The 23,643-nt window shown below is 34.0% G+C and overlaps 1 protein-coding gene across 1 annotated transcript in view; it reads right to left on the bottom strand.

Moving 5' to 3' along the window:
• Nucleotides 1-23,643, bottom strand: part of LOC119689949 (autophagy-related protein 9A-like) — a 67,226-nt gene that overhangs the window by 35,519 nt on the left and 8,064 nt on the right. The gene's annotated exons all lie outside the window — the stretch shown is intronic.

The raw sequence follows: 23,643 nt of genomic DNA, 5'->3' as shown, positions 1-23,643 counted from the left end.
ACCTCAGTAGTGCGTTGCGAAAAAAACAATGGAAAAAAATATTGAACAAAGAGTTTGCATCAAATTTTGTGTTTCGAACGAAATTTCGTGTGCAGAATCGTTGCGAATGCTACAAAAGGCTTATGGGGAATCAGTTTTATCGAAAACTCAAGTTTATGAGTGGTACAAAGCCTTTCAGGACGGTCGTACGACCGTCGAAGACATTTCGCAACGCACTACTGAGGTGAACTGGTTTCAACAGCTGCCGTAAACGAACTGTCTGACAGATCGCGCTCATTTTTGGCATAGTAATTAAGGACAGTGCTGCCAAACTACATAAACTTAAAATATCGAAAAATATACAGCGCGCGAATTTTAAATGAGAATTTCCGAAAACTTTTCAGTCTTAATGTATGTCAAGTTAAACAATTCCACATAGATAATCTATGGTACCGTACATGTGAAAATATTTTAAAATGTCACCCTTTTTCATGATTACGTGAACATTGATAATGACGTGGTCATTCAAAAACTACGATATTTTGTTTCAAATCATGATGTCCAAAAAAATGTACCTCTTCATATGAAGTTTGGAAAAATCATTTGAAGAGGTAGTCGAAAAAAATCTGGCAATCAACAGTTACAAACTTTTTTAAAGTTAAAACTTGATCTTTCTCCATTTCGTTTTTATTTTCTTATTAATTTAATAGTAAGAAGGATGTAAATACATATGTAAATTAAATTGTTAGTTCTAATAAAGTTATATATGTTATATTCTCTGCTCAAAAAGCATGGATTTTGTAAATAAAACACACAAATTTAAATTTTATTCCAAATTTATTTTATCTCCTTCAAAATATGCTCCTTCTGATGCGATACACATATGCCAACGTTTAATCCAATCTTACATACACATTTTTAGTAGGCCCGTGAAGGTATGACTTTTAGTTCATTCAGCGAATTCTCTTTTACCGTTTCAATCGACTCTATACGCTTACCAAGAAGGGGCAATTTGAGTTTCGGGAACAGGAAAAAGTCGCACGGCGCCAGATCTGGCGAATATGGAACCTGAGCGATGACAGTGGTGCCGTGTTTGGTCAAAAAATCGCGTACAACAAGAGCCGTGTGCGATGGAGCATTGTCGTGGTGTAGAGTCCAATTGTTGGCTTTCCACAAATCTGGTCTTTTCTTACGGATAGACTCACACAAATGCCGCATAACGCCGAGGTAATTTTCTTTATTAATGGTATGACCCTCTGGAAAAAATTCGTAATGAACAACACCGCGGTAGTCGAAAAAAACAGTGAGCATAACTTTAATTTTCGAGCGATTTTTGCGCGGTTTCTTACTCAAAAACCCATGTCTCATCACCGGTTATGATGCGTTTCATGAATGTAGTCGTTTCCATGCTCAAAAATCATTTCTTCACACACGTTTTTTCGGTATTCTTTTTGCAAAAAATCATAAATATTGGGCATCTCATCCTTAAAGTCTATTACATAAAGAGTAGTTAACTGCTTACTTTTTCAGCAGAAGATAAATTATTTGAAAATCAACTGAAATATAAAAGCCCCGTCAAATCGTATTTTCTTCGTTTTTAACTTCATATCCTTGATAACTCAAAAACCCCTCCAATTCTTAAAAATCCCTTGGGATTTCGATTTATAGTGGTTCGACTGTATAAGAAAAATAATAATGGAAAAATGTATAGAAGTCACTAAAATCACTAATAATGCTTCCTGGTTATTACGATATTGCTTCGAAAACATTTGGCATTGATAGCATCTAAAGACAAGCTTCACATAATGCAAAATTATAAAAATTAAAAAAAATTATATTTAATTATTACTAGCAAAACAAAACTAAAAGCTAAAAGAAATTGATTTATTTACTGACAAAATTTAAGTTAATATGAAAATTAACAATAAACTTAATAATATAGAAGCAAAAAAAAACAAACAAACCAACAAATCAATGATGAAAAGGAAAGGAAAGAAACTAATAAAAAAGACAGAATTAATAAAAAAGAACAGAATTAATAAAAAAAAACAGAATTAATAATAATAAAAACAAAATTAATAAAAAAAAAACAGAATTAATAAAAAAAAAACAGAATTAATAAAAAAAAACAGAATTAATAAAAAAAAGACATTATTTAAAAGAACGCAAAACAAATAAACGTGACGTTAAAATAATTCGCTTTTTAACCATTTCTTAAAAACTCCCGTGCTACTGCATTCTGGTTGTGCTTGAAAGAGCTATTCAGTCCATATTTTGACTGAATGGAAAAAAACTTAGTAGTGAACGCGAAGTTATATCTAGAAATAATGAAAAGACGAGATGTGTTTGACTTAGTTGGCTGCAAGCAATCAAAAAGGTACTTCGGCATCGTAGCGGATACAACTCTGAACAAAAACTAGCAGACACGAATCTTTACATATTGTTCAATAGCATACCCTACAATCGTTTCTATATCAAAGCGTTTCTATAAATATCTAAGTGATCAAAGCGTCTGAGTCCAAAAACATATCGCGTACTGTAGTTTACAAAACATTGTAACTTGAGGTATTCAACATCAAGTTTTGAGTACACTAAAGAGGAGTGCATAACCATCGAAATAATTAGTTTTACTACAATGACACGTTTATTAATAGGTGTACACAGATTGGTTCAGACATCTCATACAAGCAAAAGATTTCCTAATAACTTGGTTAACATGTTCGCAAGCAAGATAATTTGAGTTTAAATGGCAACCCAGATATTTTACAAATTAGTATATTTAATAATTGAATTGCCAATTGATACAGTTAGAAATAAATCAACATTTATATTTATTATAGCTATTGGTAGAAGTTTTGTTTGCATAAAGCGTGTATTACCCATCAGATTTAGTCTTACAACTTGTCTGTTGAAATGCAAAATTTGTGCCAAATCTGATGTGTGATACCAATACAGGTCTGACATCAGAATATTTTGGTTTTTCGTCAAAATTGTTCGTGTTTTTTGTATACAATCGAATTTTTGTCGGCTCGCATGCAAAATTTCATTCTATTTTAAGGAATAGAAGCGAACGTATCGTTGAAATGCATGCATCATTTTATTTTGAAGTTTATTAGGCCTATTCTGAATACTTCCAGGGAACAAAACTCCCTATTCCCACGCTGTTCCCAATCACACAACTCCCTTATTCTGAATTGCTTGGGAGTTTTGGAAACAACAGTTTCAAATTTGTTTTGTTAAATTTTGGCAACCATGCCACTTTTTAATGACGAAAAGTGTGAAAATGAGCAAAACAAAGAAAAGAATTGCGTATCATATGTTGATTTAAATGTAAAAATCGCATTATTTGTTTGCTGCACAAATGATCGGAAATAAATATAAGTTATTTTATGAGTAAATAATAAATAATAAAATAATAAATAATAAAAAAACTTTTATTTTAATGAGAAAAATAAATATATAAAAAGAATTGTGCATGAGCAAAATAAACAAGAAATGTGCAGTTGTTAATGATTATTTAAATAAAAAATTTTAAAAAAGTTTTCACAAATGCATTCAATTGCATTTCGAGTTTTTGCGGAGGATTTGGCTCAAGAACAGGAGCAAGAAATTTTGCAACAGAGGATCAATCGCAGAAACTTACATGTTAAATTCAACTCATTTCTAAATTTTTAACTCTTTTTTAACTAATTAAAAAACAATCTTACGTTATGATATCATTCTTCAATGTCTTTATTTTTAAACATCCACTGCTTTTATACAAAATTTGCGTAAATTATAATTTAATTTTTTTATATAATTAGGATAGAAATGTCCTTCATGCTTCAATTAATGAATTAATAATTGTTTATGATTGTGCAGATGTTACAATAAAAAAGAAGCAATGTTTTACCTGCGCATAATTGCAAAAGTTTATTTTAACTTATTCTAGGAATCCCCTTCATTTCAGAATTTGGTTTCCTTTCATTTTTCTATTGTTTTAAAAACAATAGTTAACACTTTAATTAGTGAAAAAATTAAAATAAATAAATAAATAAATAAAATAATAAAATAAAATAAATAAATAAAAATTTAAATATTTCAAATTTGTTATACTTTTGTTAAAAAAAAAAAAATGAAAATTTAGTTATATTAAATTTATTAAAATAATTTTATTAAAATATATTCGGAAAACTAATCAACTCCTGCGGATAAAATAAAAAAATAAAACTTTGAAAATATTAAATTTATTGTAATAATTTTATTATAATAATAATTTTATTAAATTATTATTTTATTAAATTCTGATCATTTTCAGTTACTTTTATATTAAATTAAACCATTTTTAATACTTTTTTAACTTGTCTCCCCAACAATTTGCTTGGGAAAGAATTTGTGCGAAATTGGGAAAAAACTCCCATTCCCATGCGATTCAGAATAGCAAAATTGGGAACAGGGAACAAGACTCCCATTCCCAATTTATTCAGAATAGCAAACTTAGGAACAGGGAACAAACTCCCATTCCCATGCGATTCAGAATAGGCTTGAATACTTTTTTAACTTGTCTCCCCAACAATTTGCTTTGGAAAGAATTTGTGCAAAATTGGAAAAAAGACTCCCATTCCCATGCGATTCAGAATAGCAAAATTGGGAACAGGGAACAAAACTCCCATTCCCAAATTATTCAGAATAGCAAACTTGGGAACAGGGAACAAACTCCCATTCCCATGCGATTCAGAATAGGCCTGTATTTGTTTTGTTTTGCTGGGGCATGTTCAAAATAATATCGGCAGTATCCGACGTGTAATAGCAAGCAACGTTGGACAAGGTATACCAAATCTGATGTGTAATACGCGCTTTAAGGAGCATATTATATTGAGTTGTGTATACCTCTATATATGATAAATCCACATTAGTCTTTGGCACAAGGTCATTAATATGGGAAGTCTGAGAAGAGAGATACATTAGTATATCACCCGCCTACGCATACAATTTTGCATGCTTACATATTGAGAACACATCATCAATATAAATTGAAAATAAAAGTGGTCCCAGTACACAACCTTGAGGAACTCCATTATATAGAGGCTTGAACGTGGAAAAAACATTCACTACGAGTACAGCCTGCACCCTTCCAGTTAAATAGCTAAAAATAAATTTTGAGGTAGACCTGAACAAACAAAAGGTATGAAATAACTTTTTACATAGCAGTCAATGGACAACAAGTTTTGATCATAGCTACATTGAATATCTTCGAGGACCTTCAGCTGGAGAGGAAATAGTATTTAAAAGCAGTAAAAACGAGTACCTATTTGATCTGTCATTATGTTCTCACACACTTTAGAGAGGGAAGGAATAATACTGATTGGACGATAATCAGAACATGAGGATGCATGTCTTTTTTTTTTTTTAATAGAAATAATCTTAGCTTTTCCGAAGCTGTAGGAAAACTTAATGTAGTCAAGCAGTGATTAATAATATAAGTCAAATGAGTTATATTAAACGGCAGTATAAGTTTAACAAATTTATGGAGAATTTCATCTAATCCAGTATCATTTGATTTTATTTTCGAGACTTTAGGAGGATTTCTGTTTTGCATGCGTTTGAACTATTTTTCAAAGCATTTTTTCTTCATACACTTTCAAAACATGGAGGTGCAAATGCAACAACAACTTCTTCCGCCGACAAATTTGTTGTCCACGGTTGACGTTCGGGAATAAGAAGTCACTGGGTTCGACGGTGCTTGTTTGTTTTTCGTATTTCACTGAAGACTTCCGGTAAACCAATGGTTGTATACCATTCGGAATAGATAGTTTTACGTTTCTCTAATAGTATACGTATAGTTGCCACAATTTTCCTGAAAAACAAACGATCATTTGTTTCGAAGTGCTTCGAGGGCGAACAACTTTTGTTGAATTTGGTTCGATTACGAATTCTTTAAGTTGCCGACAGGGTGGAGTGTTGTTTTCTTTGCTCTGATCGGTGGTTGTCGATGAGCTCTTAATCTTGCTGAAGAATATTGACTGTGACGCCACCGGGATTGCAGATGACCTAGTCATTATGGTGTCTAGAAAACATGAGATCATATTATTTTTGTTATGTTAAGATGCATTGTATTGTGGCCTTTGTGTGTGTGGGTTCTGAAGTGAGTTTTTTTGGTTATGAGAAATAAAAAATTTGAATTAGGCTGAGTTTACACTGGCCGAAAATGGCTCATTTTGAATGAGCCATTTGAAAGTGTTTACATTAGTTGTATTTCATTTGTTCTCATTTCAAACAGCTGATTTTTCAACTTGCATGTTGATTTGACTTTTGGCCTGTGCCAAAAAAATGTTGCATGAAGGTTAAATATGCCTTCAAACCTTACACTATAAACTTAAAATATATTTTTAACTTCGATTAGTTACTTTTTGGGAAGTTAAAGTTTTAAAAAGAAGTGCATCGTTTTCAAGAAAATGCAACCACCAAACATTTGTTTACCTTTTTTTGTAAATATGTCAAAAACAGCTTTTTCAAACTGTCAAAATGCCATGAAGAGCTTTCATTTAGGGTATGTTCAATGGATTTCTTTGCCTTTGGAACATATGTGGAATGCATTCGAACGTCTTTCATACAGAATGTGAGAAAATGGCTCATTTTCGCGCTTGAATTTTTGTATGCAAGAATGAGCCATTCGCTTCTCATTTTCAATTTTTGACCAAAATGAGACATTTTCGGCCAATGTATGTAAACGCCATATTAGTCTTTATGTTCAATTTCAAATGGTAAAAAGTAAATGCAACTAAAACTTTAAACAGTAATATTCCTATTTCTAGTGAAGTAAAGTACCTATGAGTCGTCCTTGATGGTAAACTAACTTGGAATACCCACTTAAAAAGTATACACCAAAGCTCTAAGGGCTTTATGGACTAACGCGGTGCTGTAAAAATAAAACTTTGGATATATAAGACGTCCTACGTCCTCTCATGGCATATGGTCAAATGTCACGCAGACAGAATATACTACTGTTTGTACGAAGATTCAGACACATGCGTGTCTCTTAATGACTAGTGCTATAACGACTAATCGAACTGTAGCACTTGAGGCTATAATTGGGTATACACCTCTGCACTTACATATTCAATATACGGCTGTGCTTAGTGCGCTCCGATTGAAACTTCACATAAGCTAGGCAAGGTTCAAAGGCAAGTCCTTTGAACTTTAAACGAGAATGACGTGTTTTTTTTCACTCCTATTGTTTTGTTATTTTAAGTATATACAATGCGTTGGTGTATAAATCTTTTGATTTAAACGTTTGTGTGAAAGAATTCTGACCACCGTCGGAGATAGTTGGTCACATTCTCGGACACTTATAGTGGTGTAAAACCCGAAATAATATTTCCATTTAATTTGCTTGAGACAGTACGGTAGTGTTATTGCCGGTTAATTTTAACTTTTATTTTGTTGCTGTGGATATTAATTTTTAATTTCCACTTTGATATTGTCAGTTGATCGAACAGTGGATTGTAAATTATTAAATATTTTATTTTGATTTGTTTTAATTAATAATATTTTGTGTGAAGAAACTGCGGACTTGAACGTATACGACTGTTCGCGGTCCTGGACACTTTTGCCAAAATAAAGTATTTCTTTTAAATTATTTTTGGTGTTAAATTTAAGTAATTGGTCTCTTTATTCGGTGGTTAATTTATTCTTTTTGTTTGTGGAACCTGTTTAAACTGTACGTGAAACTGAAAGCTGTATTTAATCTAAGCTTTAAAGCTTTGCTTAGATTATTCTTAAATAGTAACCCAGCATTAAATTTGCAATAGACATCCCAATAGGAAATAATAACATACCTGAGTAAGTACAATAGTACTTACTTAAACTTGGCAACCCTAGTCGAATATATCAAATAAGTGCGCGCTCGAATTAGTTTTCTAATAAAATTGAATTATATTGTGAAAAAGTGGTTACAATTGGGTGATAATAATAAATAAACATTCAAGACATTGAAACGCATTCAAGTGAGCTGTTAAAAGTGAAGATTAGTACAATTAGTACAATTTAGTACAATTTAATACAATTGAGACTTCTGCAGGCAAGATAGCGTTGCATTCAAAAACAGTAATTACCAATTGTAAATAAAAGTGCTGGCGATAAGTGGAACGTAAAGCGAATTATAAGTAGTAAAGCTCAGAATGGTTTGAGTATATGCTAACAAATTCTAATTTTTAAAAAAAGTATAAAACTTCTATATATACATAAATTTTTTCACAGACTTCTAGGCGAAGCATCTAAAACTGAATTTGGTAAAATTAAACTACAACTTCAAGAATGTCAACAGCAGGAACACCAAACAAATCGAGTACGCAAGTATCAAAAATACAAGTAAGAACCTCAGCAGCTAAAAGACCATTGACAGAACTTTCCCCAGAAGAAATAAACCAGGCTAAATCTACAATGCAAGTAGGTAATATGTGTATAACAGAACTGATGGGGTTAATGAGAGCATCATTGGCTGACTTGTTGGATGAAAAGCTAAGCAACTTGCCAACGAAAGCCGATTTAGAGGTGATTGTGTCGGAAGTGGGCGAACTCTCTAGTAAGATTACAGAGCTAACGGAAGAGAATAGTGTGCTAAAACTGACAATCCAACATTGGCGATTCGGAAATTGTGTGCTGAAGTTCTGCACGTCGATGATGTGCAAATAGCTTCTGTAAGAAAAATATTCGAAAATCACGACAAAATAGGAGTCGTTGCAGAGTTTCAAGCAGAGCAGTGTATATTTAATATCTTCAACAATATTAAAAAACTTGCTAATACTGACATTTCAATTGAGAGGAACTTAAGTGCTGAGAAACAATCAGATAAACGGGTCATGCTTAAACTAAAACAAAATTTGCGTGTTGTAGACCAAATCATAATATAATAGTTAGAGAGGATCGTATGAAAATTGATAATAATTGGCTGTACTGGAATAAAGAAAAGGTGTTGAAATGTGGTAACAGGAATGGAAGGGATGTACTGCAGGCACTTTATGGCAATAACCTGGAGTCAATAAATGTAACATATTACGAGATTTTGGAAACAATTAATTCTCAAAAAAACTAAATAAAGACAACGTAGTCAGCTGTAGTTTAAGTTTAGATTCAAATTCAAAAGAAATTTTTAATATTTTAGCATTTAATGTAGCAGGTCTAATAAAGAAAGTTAATTACTGCGACTTTATAAATTATGTAAACTCATTTGATTTCTTTTTTTTTTGTTTGAAACGTTCATGGAAAAATCCTTGGAGAAGATTGATAAAGTGTTTGAAAAGTATTTAACCAAAGGAGCAGCTAGTGGCGGTATGTTATATGGAATAAAGAAGAACTTAGCAGCTAAAATGAATATACGATTTACACAAATATTGAATATGATGGTAGTTAAGCTAAAATTTGAAGAGACACTAGCGTACATTATTCCAACATATATTAATTGTAACAACTGGGATGCGGATTTTAAAAACTTAAGTGATGTACTATTGGAATTAGGGTGCGAAAATGTATTAGTTGTAGGAGACTGTAATGCCAGAATTAGTAAGGAGCAATGTTTGGAGTTTAACCCAACTTTACAAGCCAATGGACTTAGTACACAGCGCAGAGCTATGGATGACAAAGTAGATAGAAATAGCAGTAAACTACTAGAAATCTGCAATTCGGTAAGTCTTCCTGTGCTGAATGGAAGATGCGAGGGCGACAAAGATGGCAAGCATACATTTCACAGAGGTACTATTGCCACCACGATTGACTATGGTTTAGGAACGGGGATCTGGTTGAATAGAATCAAAAACTTCAAAGTGCAGGATTTTATTTACTAAGACCATCAGCCGATTACAGTAAGTGTCCACGGCGGGAAAATTATTTCGGAGGATAATTCAGGACTACAGTTGTTACCCAAACTATACTGGAACAAACGTTTCGAGAAAATATATAATTTAACACTTAATCAACAAATTAGTGGAGTAAATAGTGCGATAATATGCTCAACAAACGGAATTGAGTTTTTGATGGATTGTATAAATAATGCAGCAAAGCCTCTGCAAAAAAAGCAAAAAACTGGCGTAAAACAAAACCAATGGTTTGATTTTCGTAAGTGGTGCACTATCTGTTTGTAGCCTATGTAATAAACAGGAAACGGAAAACGTTAAACACTTTTTCGCAATTTGCCAAATTTTAAAGGAAATAAGATACAAGTATTTTGGGAAAACGACTTTGAGCCAAACAGAATTGCACGGTATCCTTAATGAAATGAACTGGCCGAATTTATCTTAATCAAGCGATAAAATATAGACAACAAATTATAGATGAGATCTTTTAACCGCACTTATGTATGCACACCAACAATATATACTAATTATAACATCAAACTCACTACAAGATTAGAGGGATTAGAAAAGTAGGTAATCGCTAGGTAAAGCTGACGATATTAGTCATAGCTTTAAGTAAATAATGTATAAAGTATGGATAATGGTTGTATGTTTTTTTGAAATTATTAATAAAGAAGTAACTAGTAATTATAAGTAGTTATAATGGAAAATTCAGGTAAAAATGTGACTGAGGATGAGGTAGCTAATGCGAATACAATTAAACCGCATAGATCACCAGGCGGTAAAAATGGTCCAGTCGGAAATAAGGGTAATGCCTGCGCCTCAAATGTTGATATAGGAATGTCAGACACCGAGTTTAAATCAAACACGTCCGTTTAGTTAAGAGTGTCCAGTCAAAACTGACTTTCATTTCTTTATTATATTTCTTACATTAATGCACTCCGAGAGCGTAACACTCATGAGAGCATGAAAAGATGCATAAGAGCAATGATAATAGAAGTAACAATAAAGCAATAAATAAAAGTAAAAATAACAAAAGAGTGACAGTTCGACCATCCTGATATTAACTCGTCCTCGAGTTTCAAGTTTACTATATGTTAATATCGTTATCTTCATCGTAGTCATCGTCGACTGTAGGAAATAATGAACACCATGGTTTCAGTTTGTCACTGCTAACGACTGTGCTATACCGGCGTTGTTTTCTTTGTTCACCCACCATGTCTCCAATGACATACCTGTCAAATCGCAGAATTTTCTTCACTTCATACGGCCCGCGATATTTAATGCCAAGTTTTCTTGATTCGCCTGTGCTTGGAAGCGTTGCTTCAATAAGCACCTTCTTTATACGGTTGCGGAGTTTTATATTTAGCATCGAATCTAGCTTTCCAAACCTCACGTGCAGCCTTAATGTTCTTTTTAGCATCCTCACGACGCGCGCTTAATTCGTGACCATCGATATTGATATTTTCTTCTGTTACAGCAGCCAACAGTTTATTTCCACTGATATCTTTTAACGGAAAATCGTAAATTAGTTCAATAGGTGAATATTTTGTTGTTGAATTTATAGTTGTATTTATCTTCCATTGTAAGCAACGAAGTTTTGTGTCCCAATCTTTTGTATCTGATGACGTCTTTAAATAAGAGAGAATTGATTGATTCACACGTTCAGCAATACCATTAGCTCGTGGTGTGCGTACGGCAACTTTAATATGCTGAATATTGTTACTATTACAATAAGCTTCGAACGCTGAGGATGTAAAAGCTGTACCTCTATCAGTAACGATTTTACTGGGAAGACCAAAATACAATGTTAGTTGATTAATTGTTTCTAATACAGGTTTGGTTTTCGTTGATTTAACAGCGACAGTTACAACATATCTAGTTAGTGCATCCACGATCACTATGATATATTCATTACCACTGCAGCTTCTAATAAAAGGTCCTAGATGGTCCATATGTATTACATCGAACGGCACCCTCGGTATCTCCATACCATATAGTTGACATTCTTTCTTTGCTGTACTTCGATTATAACAACATTCAATGCATGATTTGATGTACCCCTTAACAAAATTTCGACATCGAGGAAACCAAAAATGTTGTTTAATACGTTTTATTGTGCCATCCACACCTGGATGACCAGCATCATCATGACAAAGTTTCACAATTCTCCATCGTATTCCTTTTGGTATGACCAGCAACTCTTTCCCATCATGATGTCTTCTATAGAGCCGATTTCCCTTTAAAATGAATTCCTTCTCATGCTGCTCTCGCTGTGTTGAATCGACACGTCCTTTTAAAATATCAATGATCTGTTGTAAATTATCATCTTGCTGTTGCATTGTCAAAATCCAATCCTCATTCGAAATGTCAATCATCATTAAATTTGCAGATACATCATCAACTTCGCATGGCGGTTCAACAGGAGCTCGACTCATTGCGTCAACGTGAGCCATTAAATTACCTGGGCGATGACTTGATGTATAATCATATTCGAGCAATTTTAACAGCCATCTTGCGACTCGTGGAATCATTGGTGTTACTGTCTTAATACTGGAAATAGCTGAACAATCCGTAAAGATTTTAAAATGTTTGCCCAAAAGATACATTCGAAAACGTTGACATGCTTCAACTACCGCTAAAACTTCTAATTCATATCCATGATATTTGCTTTCAACATCTGTACATAATCGACTAAAATATGCTATGGGCTTTGATATTCCGTTATCTTCACGTTGCATTAATATCGCTGCAAGTCCAATACTGCTTGCGTCAGTATAAATTTCTTGTTCTTTATTAATGTCATATATTCCCAAAAGCGGCTCATTAGCTAACAATTCAATTAGTTTGAGGAAAGCATTTTCACATTCCAATGACCATTTAAAAGCAATATTCTTTCTCGTTAACTGTGTTAACGGATGAGCAATTTGTGCATAATTCTGAACAAATTTCCTGAAGTAACCTGTAAGTCCCAAGAAACGTCTGACTTCTGTTACATTCGTTGGTATAGGAAATTGTTTTATCGCAATGGTTTTCGTTATACCAGGTTTTATACCATTCTCGTCGACTTCATGACCTAAAAACGATACACTGCCTTTCATAAAATAACATTTCGATAGGCGTAAGGTCAATCCTTCATTACGAATAATTTTCAAAAATTCTTCTAAATTCTCAAGCCCTTCTTGTGCTGTTTCAGATGCCACAATGACTTCATCAACATAACTAACCACCTTACCTCTCAGCGGTTCCATAAGTTTCATCATCATCTTTTGAAATACGCACGGAGCATTTTTGAGGCCAAATGGCATTCGGTTAAACTCATAGTGACCATTATGAGTGACGAACGCTGTCAGCTTTTCCGATGATTCAGCAATTTCAATCTGATAATAACCTGACATCATATCTAAAGTTGTGAAAAATCTTTTTCCCGCAAGAGTTGATAGAACACCATCTACTGTAGGCATTGACCATGGCTGTTTTTCCGTTACAGCATTTAATGCCCTGTAGTCGATGCATAAACGATCTTCACCATTCGATTTCGGTACAAGAACAATAGGAGACGAGTATTCTGAAGTTGATGTTCGAATAATGTTTAACTCTAATAATTCGTCAACAATTCGTTCCACGACACGTTGTTTAGGAATTGGTATGCTGTAAGGTTTTTTTGTTATCGGCGTTGGAGATGTAACCGCAATCTCCATTTTCGTTGTTTTCGCCTTACCAAGTTCATTTAGATTTTCGCCAAAACAATCATTATAATTATTTAACAAATTACGCAACTCATTTTGTTCGTTTACCGATAAATTCTCGTTGCACTTAAAATTTTCGGGTGTTATCGCAAACACTTGACAGTTTCCATTTTCAATCACAACGCGACATTTGGACAATAAGTCAATACCGATAATAACGTCATATGCCATGGTATCATCTTCGACCACTAGCATTTCGCACTTGTACTTTTGTTCATCAATAGTTATTGACAACTTATCTGTCTTTTCGGAACACACATATTCACCGCCGGCAAAACCGTTCAAAGTTTTCACACATTTTATTAGTTTACATTTCAATATAATGGCTATATTACGCTTAATTATTGACACACCACTGCCTGAATCGATTAAAGCGTTACATAAGATATTGTTTATATATATTTGTTTAATTATAATACCAGGTTTTTCAATCGCATTTACTGGATTTCGTTTATTACACGTTTTTGTGTCATGGTTTCCTGAACACATTGAACAACGCGGCTTTCGTTGCGGTTTTGGACAATTTTTCGAAATGTGCCCATACTGCCGACAATTATAACAAACCGGTCCCGTTTTTACCACACGAGTTACACTGGAGTCACTGTTATTTTTATTCGGCATATATTGATTATCATTGTAACGTACTACTGGTCTTCGTACGCTTACATTACTGTTCTGTAACGACCGCACAAAATCTGAGCAATTTTTAAATTGCATCGCAGATAATGTTTTCCGCAACCCGTCGTCATACAACCCGATGGTTACATATCTTATGTCCACTTGGTCTTCGAGTTGTCCGCGGCGCCCAATAGCTAACATTCGATAGTAGTACTCAACAACGCTTTCATTTTTTCTCTGCTGATTGCTCATTAACTGCATATGAATATCAGCAGCATTTAAAACACACGGAAAATCATTTACGAATGCGACCACAAATTCACCCCAGCTACGAAATACTGGTTGCGAATCGATCCACAATTTTGCGGCACCTCTCAATTTACTTCTTATAGCAAATAGAACAATATGGTCATTCCACTGGTATGCATTCTTTAATTGCTCAACACTTTGAACAAACTGCACTGATGTGACGTCATCACTGTTGTTGTCGAATGACGGCAAAGCATCTATAATTTCTCTTATATTACAATAGTTACTCGCACTCTGCATTGCCATAGCAACATTCGAATTCATATTTGTTTCATACTGCATACGCACATTGGTTTGATCTTGTCTGTTCTGCATGTACGGTGCGTATTCTGCTGACGTAGCAGCTACAGCTATGTTCGGCGCGATCAACGGCGACTTTTGCACACACTCAGGGGTTGAAAAGATTACTGGCGCCAACGTAGACGCATTAGGCATATTCATTACATGTGACGCTGGCAGAGGCCACACTGTGCTTGTTGATGCACACGAATATTTGTTCATGTATTGGTTCGGTATAGTTATCGAAGGAAAAGAAACACTCACTGTATCTGTTGTAGTTGTAGTTTGACTTGTTGCATGTAGATTAGTATTCGGCACAAAATACTTATTCGCATTTAATTCCGGCATCGACGTCGCCACCGCATTGATAGGCTGTATTAATGACTCCAATGTCCGCTGGAGACGCAATACTTCGGCTTTCAATTCCAAAACGGTGGTGTTTTCGTTTGCCGTATTAACATCGGCGACACTTTGTTTATCCTGATCATTATATTCATGTAATTGTGTTTTCAAATTACTTTCCTTTACCGAAGGAAAATCGTCCAAGTCAATTGCATTTCCCATTGTGTTCGAATCCATTATTTTCATTAATAACTGTTTACACTTATTACCAATAAATTATTTTTTGCACTCTTTATTTTAAATCCCACTTCTGAATTTGTCAGACACCGAGTTTAAATCAAACACGTCCGTTTAGTTAAGAGTGTCCAGTCAAAACTGACTTTCATTTCTTTATTATATTTCTTACATTAATGCACTCCGAGAGCGTAACACTCATGAGAGCATGAAAAGATGCATAAGAGCAATGATAATAGAAGTAACAATAAAGCAATAAATAAAAGTAAAAATAACAAAAGAGTGACAGGAATTAATTTGCAAGAAACGACGACAGCAATACTGAATACAGGGATTACAGATAGGAGGCTATTAATTACAGATACAGAGGAGCCTTTCGATAATTTGGAAAGTAAGGTTCAGGCACTTGTTGGTATCATGAATAGCCAGCGCCATATAAATCAAACAATGAAACACGCGACGCTAAAATCCTAATTAATGCTGGGCGCATTCGGATTGGCTGGGTAGTATGTAGAATTAGAGAATACCTACAACTAATTCGATGCATTAAATGTCTAGAATATGGGCACGTTTCAAAATACTGTAAAAATGATACCGTCTGAGCAGGAGCATGCTTTAGGTGTGGCAATACAGGTCATAAAGCCATACACAATACACCTAGGTGTTTGCTATGTCCTGCCGAAAATAACAATCATGACATTTTAAATAAAATTTTTCCAGTTTACCAAGCCGTGAAGTTGCGCAAGACCTACTGATGATAACAGCAAATGATCTTACAGCAGAAGTTCGTTTAATTTCAGAACCGTTTAACGTCCTGGACTGGGACGGTAGGTGGTGCAGAGATCTAAGCGGTAAAGCGGCAATGCATATCCGTGACCAAAAAAACCACAAAATTATTGAGAGCAATCTTGAAAAGGTATCCTGAAAAGGTACCTTGAAAAGGTATCTTGTGTGTTATGATGTATTGTGGCGGCGCTCTGCTTTTTTTCCTTTTTAAATCTGTTTTAAAAGTTTATTATATCAACTGTTGTGCTCAAAATTTTTTACAATTCAAATACTTGCCGATAATGGTGGAAAGTTACACCAACGGGTGTGATTTTTTGTGTTTTTATACATTTTAAATTGATTAATTTGAATCAAATACACTAAATCTTTTGTTTTTTTGCAAAATAATTATTGCAATTGTTTTGTTTTGATTTAAAATCAGCTGATAGAGACAGCAATAATTACTATAAAGCGCGAACTAAAAAGCGCGCGAACTAGTGTTAATAAACGTTTTCAAAATTTATAACTAACTTTAATAATAAGTAATATTATATTTGATTAAGAATATTAAATATTTTTTGATTTATAATGAAAGAGTGCAATAAGTGCCGTTCTACTATACGTGGAGAGTCTGGTTTAGTTTGTGAAGGTGTATGTGGTAAAGCATATCACATTGCAACTAAATGTTCTGGTGTGGAGCAATCACATCTTAATAACCTTAATAATAAAATGATTCATTTTATTTGTGATGATTGCTTACAATATATACACAATGTTGACTTTTCTCTTAGAGAAATTAATGATAGTGTGACCAAAAATAATAATTGTCTTAATGAATATAAAAATGATTTTAAAAAAGCCTTAAACGTTAACGAAAATGAAATTAAATGTTTATTAAAAGCTATAGAGGCAAAATATGCTGATAGGATTAAATCACTTGTTGAGGTCCAAAAATCATATGAAAACAAATTTAATGGGCTTGAGCAAAAAATTACATTGTTATCTGATGTTATTAAAAAACAGAATGATGAACTAGCTATTAATACATCTAAGAATATAAACATGATTGAAAATAAAGATACTTTTGCTGCTAAGCTAAAAATGGGTATCAATGCTAATGTACCAATTCCTGTGAAACACATTAATAAACAACAGAGTGAAGAGACAAAAAAAGACTTAAAGAATAAAATTAACCCAACTCAGCTAAATGTTAAAGTGAACGGATTTCAGACTAGGCATGATGGCAGAGTAACTATTAAGTGCATTAACTCTAAAGAACGTGAAGTCCTTGCTAATGATATTAAGAAAAAACTAAGTGATCAATACGTCATTGAAACTCCTACATTGCGTAATCCCAAAGTGCTTATCTCAGGAATGAGTGAACATTTAGATGGCGACAGTTTACTTCTCGCAATAAAAAATCAAAACAGTATCTCGCTCCAACACCTAAAAGTTTTAAAAGTATACGAATCTTATAAAAAAAAGAATACATTTAACGCCATAATTGAATTAGACGGTAAAGCTTTCAAACAAGTTATGAAAGATCGTAGAATTAATATCAGGTGGGAAAGGTGCATCGTTTATGAGCATTTAAATGTTATGAGATGTTATAAATGCTGGGGCTTTAATCATAAAGCAAGTGTATGCAAAGAAATTGACAATGTATGTGCTAAATGTAGTGAGACTGGGCATACTCATAAGGAGTGCAAAAATGTTTTTATTAAATGTGTTAATTGTGTTAAGGCAAAAAAAACTCTTAACCTTCGTGAGCTGAGTACGGATCATGATTGCAGAGATATTATGTGTAAGACGTTACAGCGGAGAGTTAAACTAGAAGCAGAAAATACTAATTATTAATCATGGAAGATAAAACTTTAATTAATATTTTTTGTAAACAACAACGTGGTATTAATATAGTTCATTTTAATGCGAGAAGTCTTTCTGGCTTAAAATTAGATCATGTAAGAGCTGTTTTCGAAGACAGCAAAGTAGATGTTATCTGCATTTCTGAGACTTGGTTTGACTTCCATCTTGATAGTTCATACCTATCTATAAACGACTTTGTTTTATTTCGACATGATAGGAAACATAAATTGGGTGGCGGCGTTGCTATTTATTGTAAATCATATTTAAAAAGTCAATTGATCTGTATATCGGAAGAAAGTGAAATTGAATTTATATGTGTATGTATTTATTTAAGTAGTCATAAAATTCTAGTTTCATGTGCTTATAACCCCAGCAAAAGGTACTGTAGTGGTCCTCTTTTTGAAGCCCTCCTTCCTATTGCTGTCAATTTTGATTTTATTGCCATATTTGGCGATTTTAATATTGATATTCTTTTGAGCAATGCTAAAGTGTCTGCCCTGGATGACCTTATAGTTATGGTTGGTTTAAGCATTGTGAATAACACCGTGCCTACTAGATATAGTAATAATGTACGCCCAAGTCTCCTCGACTTAGTGATTGTGTCTGATCTGACCAAAGTGTTGTTATTTGATCAGATTTCGTTTGTTTCCGATCATGATTTATTATTTACTACCTTAGATTATTGTGTAACGAGAAATGTCAATCCCTCTCAATTTTCTTTCTGGGATTTTAAATCAGCTAATACTCAGTTATTATGTAGTGATCTTAGCACTGTTAACTGGAGTAATTGCTGGTTTGGTGCTTCAGTTGATGACAAATTGACAGTCTTAAACAATATAATTATTAATTATTTGCATCAGTATATTCCGTATCGTACTATACATGTTAAAAATTCTTCATGTCCATGGTTCAATACTGACATCAAACGTATGATAAACAAGAGAAATAGGAAGTATGCAGTGTGGAAAAGATATCCGAATGTTTTTAACTGGATGCGGTTTAAAGCAGCTAGAAATTTGACTCGAATGGCTATTTATCTTGCTAAATCTAGGTTCATTAAATCTAAACTAGATACCTCATTACCTACAAAATCTCTTTGGAGCAACATCAAAGCTCTAGGGGTGGTTAATAGCTCAAGAAATGTATGTAGCATTGATCCTAACATTTTAAATGATTTCTTTGTTCCTGTAGGAGATAGATTGAACGTTGCTCCGGTCTTCCCTGAACTTGAGAGTGTTCCCTCCGAACGCAGTTTTGACTTTATATGTGTTAGTGAAGAAACTGTCTTTAATAATGTCATGAAAATTAAGTCAAACGCTATTGGAATAGATGAAATTCCACATAAATTTATTAAACTTATACTGCCGTTTATTATAACTCCTTTGACGCACATTATTAACCACTGCTTCACTACATCATGTTTTCCTACTGTTTGGAAAAAAGCCAAGATTATTCCAATTGAAAAAAAGGCTAATGCATCCTCATATTCCGATTATCGTCCAATCAGTATTCTTCCTTCACTCTCTAAAGTGTGTGAGAACATTATGGCTGATCAAATACGTACTCATCTTAACTGCTTTAAACTTCTCTCTCCTCTCCAGTCTGGGTTTAAAAAAGGTCATAGTTGCACGACGGCAATGCTTAAGGTCCTCGAAGATATTCGATGTAGCTATGATCAAAACTTAGTAACATTTTTATGTCTCCTTGACTTTACCAAAGCTTTTGACTGTGTTGACCATTCTCTATTATGTAAAAAGCTTTTTCATTCCTTTTATTTTTCTAGGTCGGCCTCAGAATTTATTTATAGCTACTTAACTGGAAGGGAACAGGCTGTACTAGTAGAAAATGCTTTTTCTAATTTCAAACCTTTATTTACTGGGGTACCTCAAGGCTCTGTACTAGGATCTCTTTTATTTTCAATTTATATTGATGATATTTTTTCAATATTTAAGTATGCTAAATTGCATGCGTATGCAGATGATATTCTAATATATCTATCTTGTCGAATGACTAATGTAGATTTATCATATATAGTGGTATGGGCTACGCAAAATAATATGTTCCTTAATACAAACAAGTCTTCAATTCTACTAATTGCTAGGCTAAATATTAATGTTGATTTCTTGCCACCTGTAACACTTGGCGACTCAATTATTAAATATACTACTTCGGCAAAATGTTTGGGGTTCCATTTGAACACTAATCTGCATGCTGGCGAACATGTTAACCAAGTTATTAGAAAATCTTTTGCATGTTTAAGAGGTCTGAACCTTTCTGTGAAGTATACACCGGTTGATATGCGTGTTTTGTTGGTAAAACAACTAATTATTTCTATTGTTATGTACTCCTCTTTAGTGTACTCAAAACTTGATGTTGAATCCCTCAATAAGTTACGAAGCTTAGTAAACTGCTGCACGCGATATGTTTTTGGTCTTAGACGCTTCGATCACTTAGGTATTTATAGAAATGTGATTCTAGGGTGTGATATTGAACAATATATGTAGTTTTGAGTATGCTTATTTTTGTTCAGACTTTTATCCACTGCTACGCCGAAGTATCTTTTTGATTGCTTGCAGCTAACTAGATCTAACAGATCTCGTCTTTTCATCATTCCCAGATTTAGTTTTGCCTCCACTACTAAGTTTTTCTTTATTCAGTCTGTTAGAATATGGAATGCTCTTTCAAGCACAACCAGAAATGCAGATAACCCGAGTGTTTTTAAGAAACTGTTAAAAAACGAACTGTGTTAACGTCACGTTTATTTGTCTTTATTTATTTTTTTTTGTTTTTTATTCATTGTTTTGGTTGTTTTGCTGCTATATAATTAAGTTTACTGTAATTTGTTTGTTATTAACTTAAATTCTATTATTTAAATATTTCATGCTGTTTTCTTTTTTGTTTCGCTGTTAATCCGTAACTATAATTTTAATACTTTTTACGTATGTTATTACTATATTCTCTGAAAACTTTAATTACTTCTTTTATTTTATTTTATTGTATTTTTTATTTTTATTTTAATTCTTTAAATTAGCTTTAAGATACTGCAATAAAAAGGGTTGTCCCTTAATGCATTTAAATAAATAAATAAATAAATAAACATAATGGCTTCCTATACGCAAAAATAGATGGCATACATTTTTACAGCTGCTATGTTTCACCTAATGACACCATAGAGGACTTTAATACAATGCTTGATCACCTCGTAGAGAATGCAAAACAGAAAACACCATTAGTAATAGCAGGAGACGACCAGCTCCTACTAATTTTCGGTTGTTAAAAGAGATCGTACAGAATTTGTTTCCAAAAGGCTCCGGAATAACACACGTACTAACTGATGACGTTCAAGATAATTTAATTACTCCAAGCGAAGTTCTTGAAGCTGCTAAAAGCATTAAGGACACGAAAGCACCTGACGTTGATGGTATTCCAAATGGCGCGCTTAAACAAATCGTACAGAGAAGGCCAGAACTGTTTGCGGAAGTGTTCTCATTGTGTTTAGTAGAAGGTGCGTTTCCAAAACTGTGGAAAGTACAACGACTAGTACTTATCCCTAAAAAAGGGAAACACTTACACGAGCCGTCATCTTACCAACCGTTGTGCATGCTGGATACTACTGGGAAGCTATTTGAAAAACTTATTGCTGTCAGATTGGAACAGTACACAAAAGGACCAAATGGCCTGCCAATATGGCAACATGGTTTCAGGAAAGACCAGAGTACAATAAATGCTATAGCAAAAGTGCATAATATAGCCGAAAATGCGCTGGATGGGAAAAGATGAAGAGGTGGCAGCAAAGAATATTGTGCTGTGATCAAGCTGGACATCAAAAATGCTTTCAACTCAGCGGACTGGAACGCAACATTGGAAGCACTATCAAAACTGAAAATACCGGCATATCTACTTAGAATGATCATAAGCTACTTCAACGACCGCATTCTAATGTATGACACGAACGATGGTGTGAAAACATATATAGTGACAGCAGGAGTTCCACAAGGCTCGGTTTTAGGCCCCATTCTCTGGAACGTAACGTATGATGGCGTATTTAATATAGAAAAACTAGCTGGAGTGCAGTTAGTTGGTTACGCCGATGATATTGCAATTGTAGCGGTCGCAAAAACTATCAACGAGCTCGTAATGAAATGTGATAGCACCATCTCAGTGGTTAAAATTTGGCTTGAGTCAATAGACCTAAAATTATCAGAGCACAAAACCGAAGCAATTCTTCTAAGTAGTAGAAAAAGAGTAGAATCTATTGATATATATGTTGGAGAGCTCTCTATCAAGTCAAGCTCGGTAATTAATTACCTGGGTGTCAAACTAGATCAAAAGCTTAACTTTAAGGAACATCTGAAGTCTGCTGGTGACAAAGCAATCAGAATCGGTGCAGCAGTTGCAAGATTAATGCCAAACATTGGTGGTCCAAGATATGCAGGTCGAAGACTTTTGGCATCAGTGTCGACTTAAGTAATGATGTATGGCGCACCAATATGGTATCCCGCAACTTGCCGTATATCATATACAAGATTTTTGGTGTCAGCTCATAGATTAGCGTCATTAAGGGTATGCTGCGCGTTTCGTACAGTCTCCGAAGTAGCAATAAATGTAATTGCTGGACGAATACCTATAGACCTACAGGCTAAAGAAGCAGCAGCTTTGAGAGATCTCAAATCACAAGAGTGTTTAACTACAAAGATGAGGTACGAAGTCAAATATATCCGCAGTGGCAACAACGGTGGATTACATCAACAAAAAAAAGATGAAGATACAATCTTATTCCATCAATTGCTGCTTGGCCCTCAAGGAAATATGGTGAACCTAATTACTATGTTACACAGTTTCTCACAGGACATGGTTGCTTCCGACAATATTTGTTCATTTATAAACATGCTGATGACCCCTTTTGTTCGCATTGTGATGAAGTGGTAGAAAGCGTTGAGCACATACTGACAACTTGCATACGTTTTACACATGCTAGAGAAGCATAGAAAGATTAAAGGGTGATCATATTACCTGTTATAGAGTCGTACAATACATGTTGTCCTCTAAAGATGGCTGGGAACAAGTTAATCATATAATTACAGCAATCATGCAACAACTGCGAAGAGACGAACAAGAACACCAAAGGAGAGTAAATTATAGTTGAGAAATAGAGCGTTAGTGGTCGCCCTGTCCTCGCAAAGTAATACCTAGTTGGCGGTCCCGCGGGACGTTTTCTAAAGGACAGCGTTTTTTATAGGGGTTAAGGTTTAGTCCGTAGGCGTACTGTGTCGCAAGTTTGGCATATGCAAGAAACCCGAGAAAGGGTGGTAGCGAACAGTATGAATCGGACATGCTTTTACAGCATCTTTAGAAGATTCCACCTCTAATGGAAAAAAAAATGGTCATGGAAGAATATTAAAAACATTTGAAATACCTCAGTGCGATGGAAACTATATAATAAAATTAACACCAGAATTTTGGAATTTTTTCATAAACTACGATTATCTGCTAATTTACCATAGAATGCGGATTATGCCTCGAAGATGAGGAAACTACTATGCATATTTCACATGCGACCCCCGACTAAAGTTTGCTCGGCCCACGACATGTGTTTAATCTACTACAATTACGCAAATTTTCATTTAGTGTACTGGTAAAACCACATTATTTTATTTTTATTGGACACCAAA

This window comes from Teleopsis dalmanni, chromosome 1, assembly GCF_002237135.1.
Source record: "Teleopsis dalmanni isolate 2A chromosome 1, ASM223713v2, whole genome shotgun sequence".
Lineage (NCBI taxonomy): Eukaryota > Metazoa > Arthropoda > Insecta > Diptera > Diopsidae > Teleopsis > Teleopsis dalmanni.
This window is presented reverse-complemented; position numbering and strand designations above follow the sequence as displayed.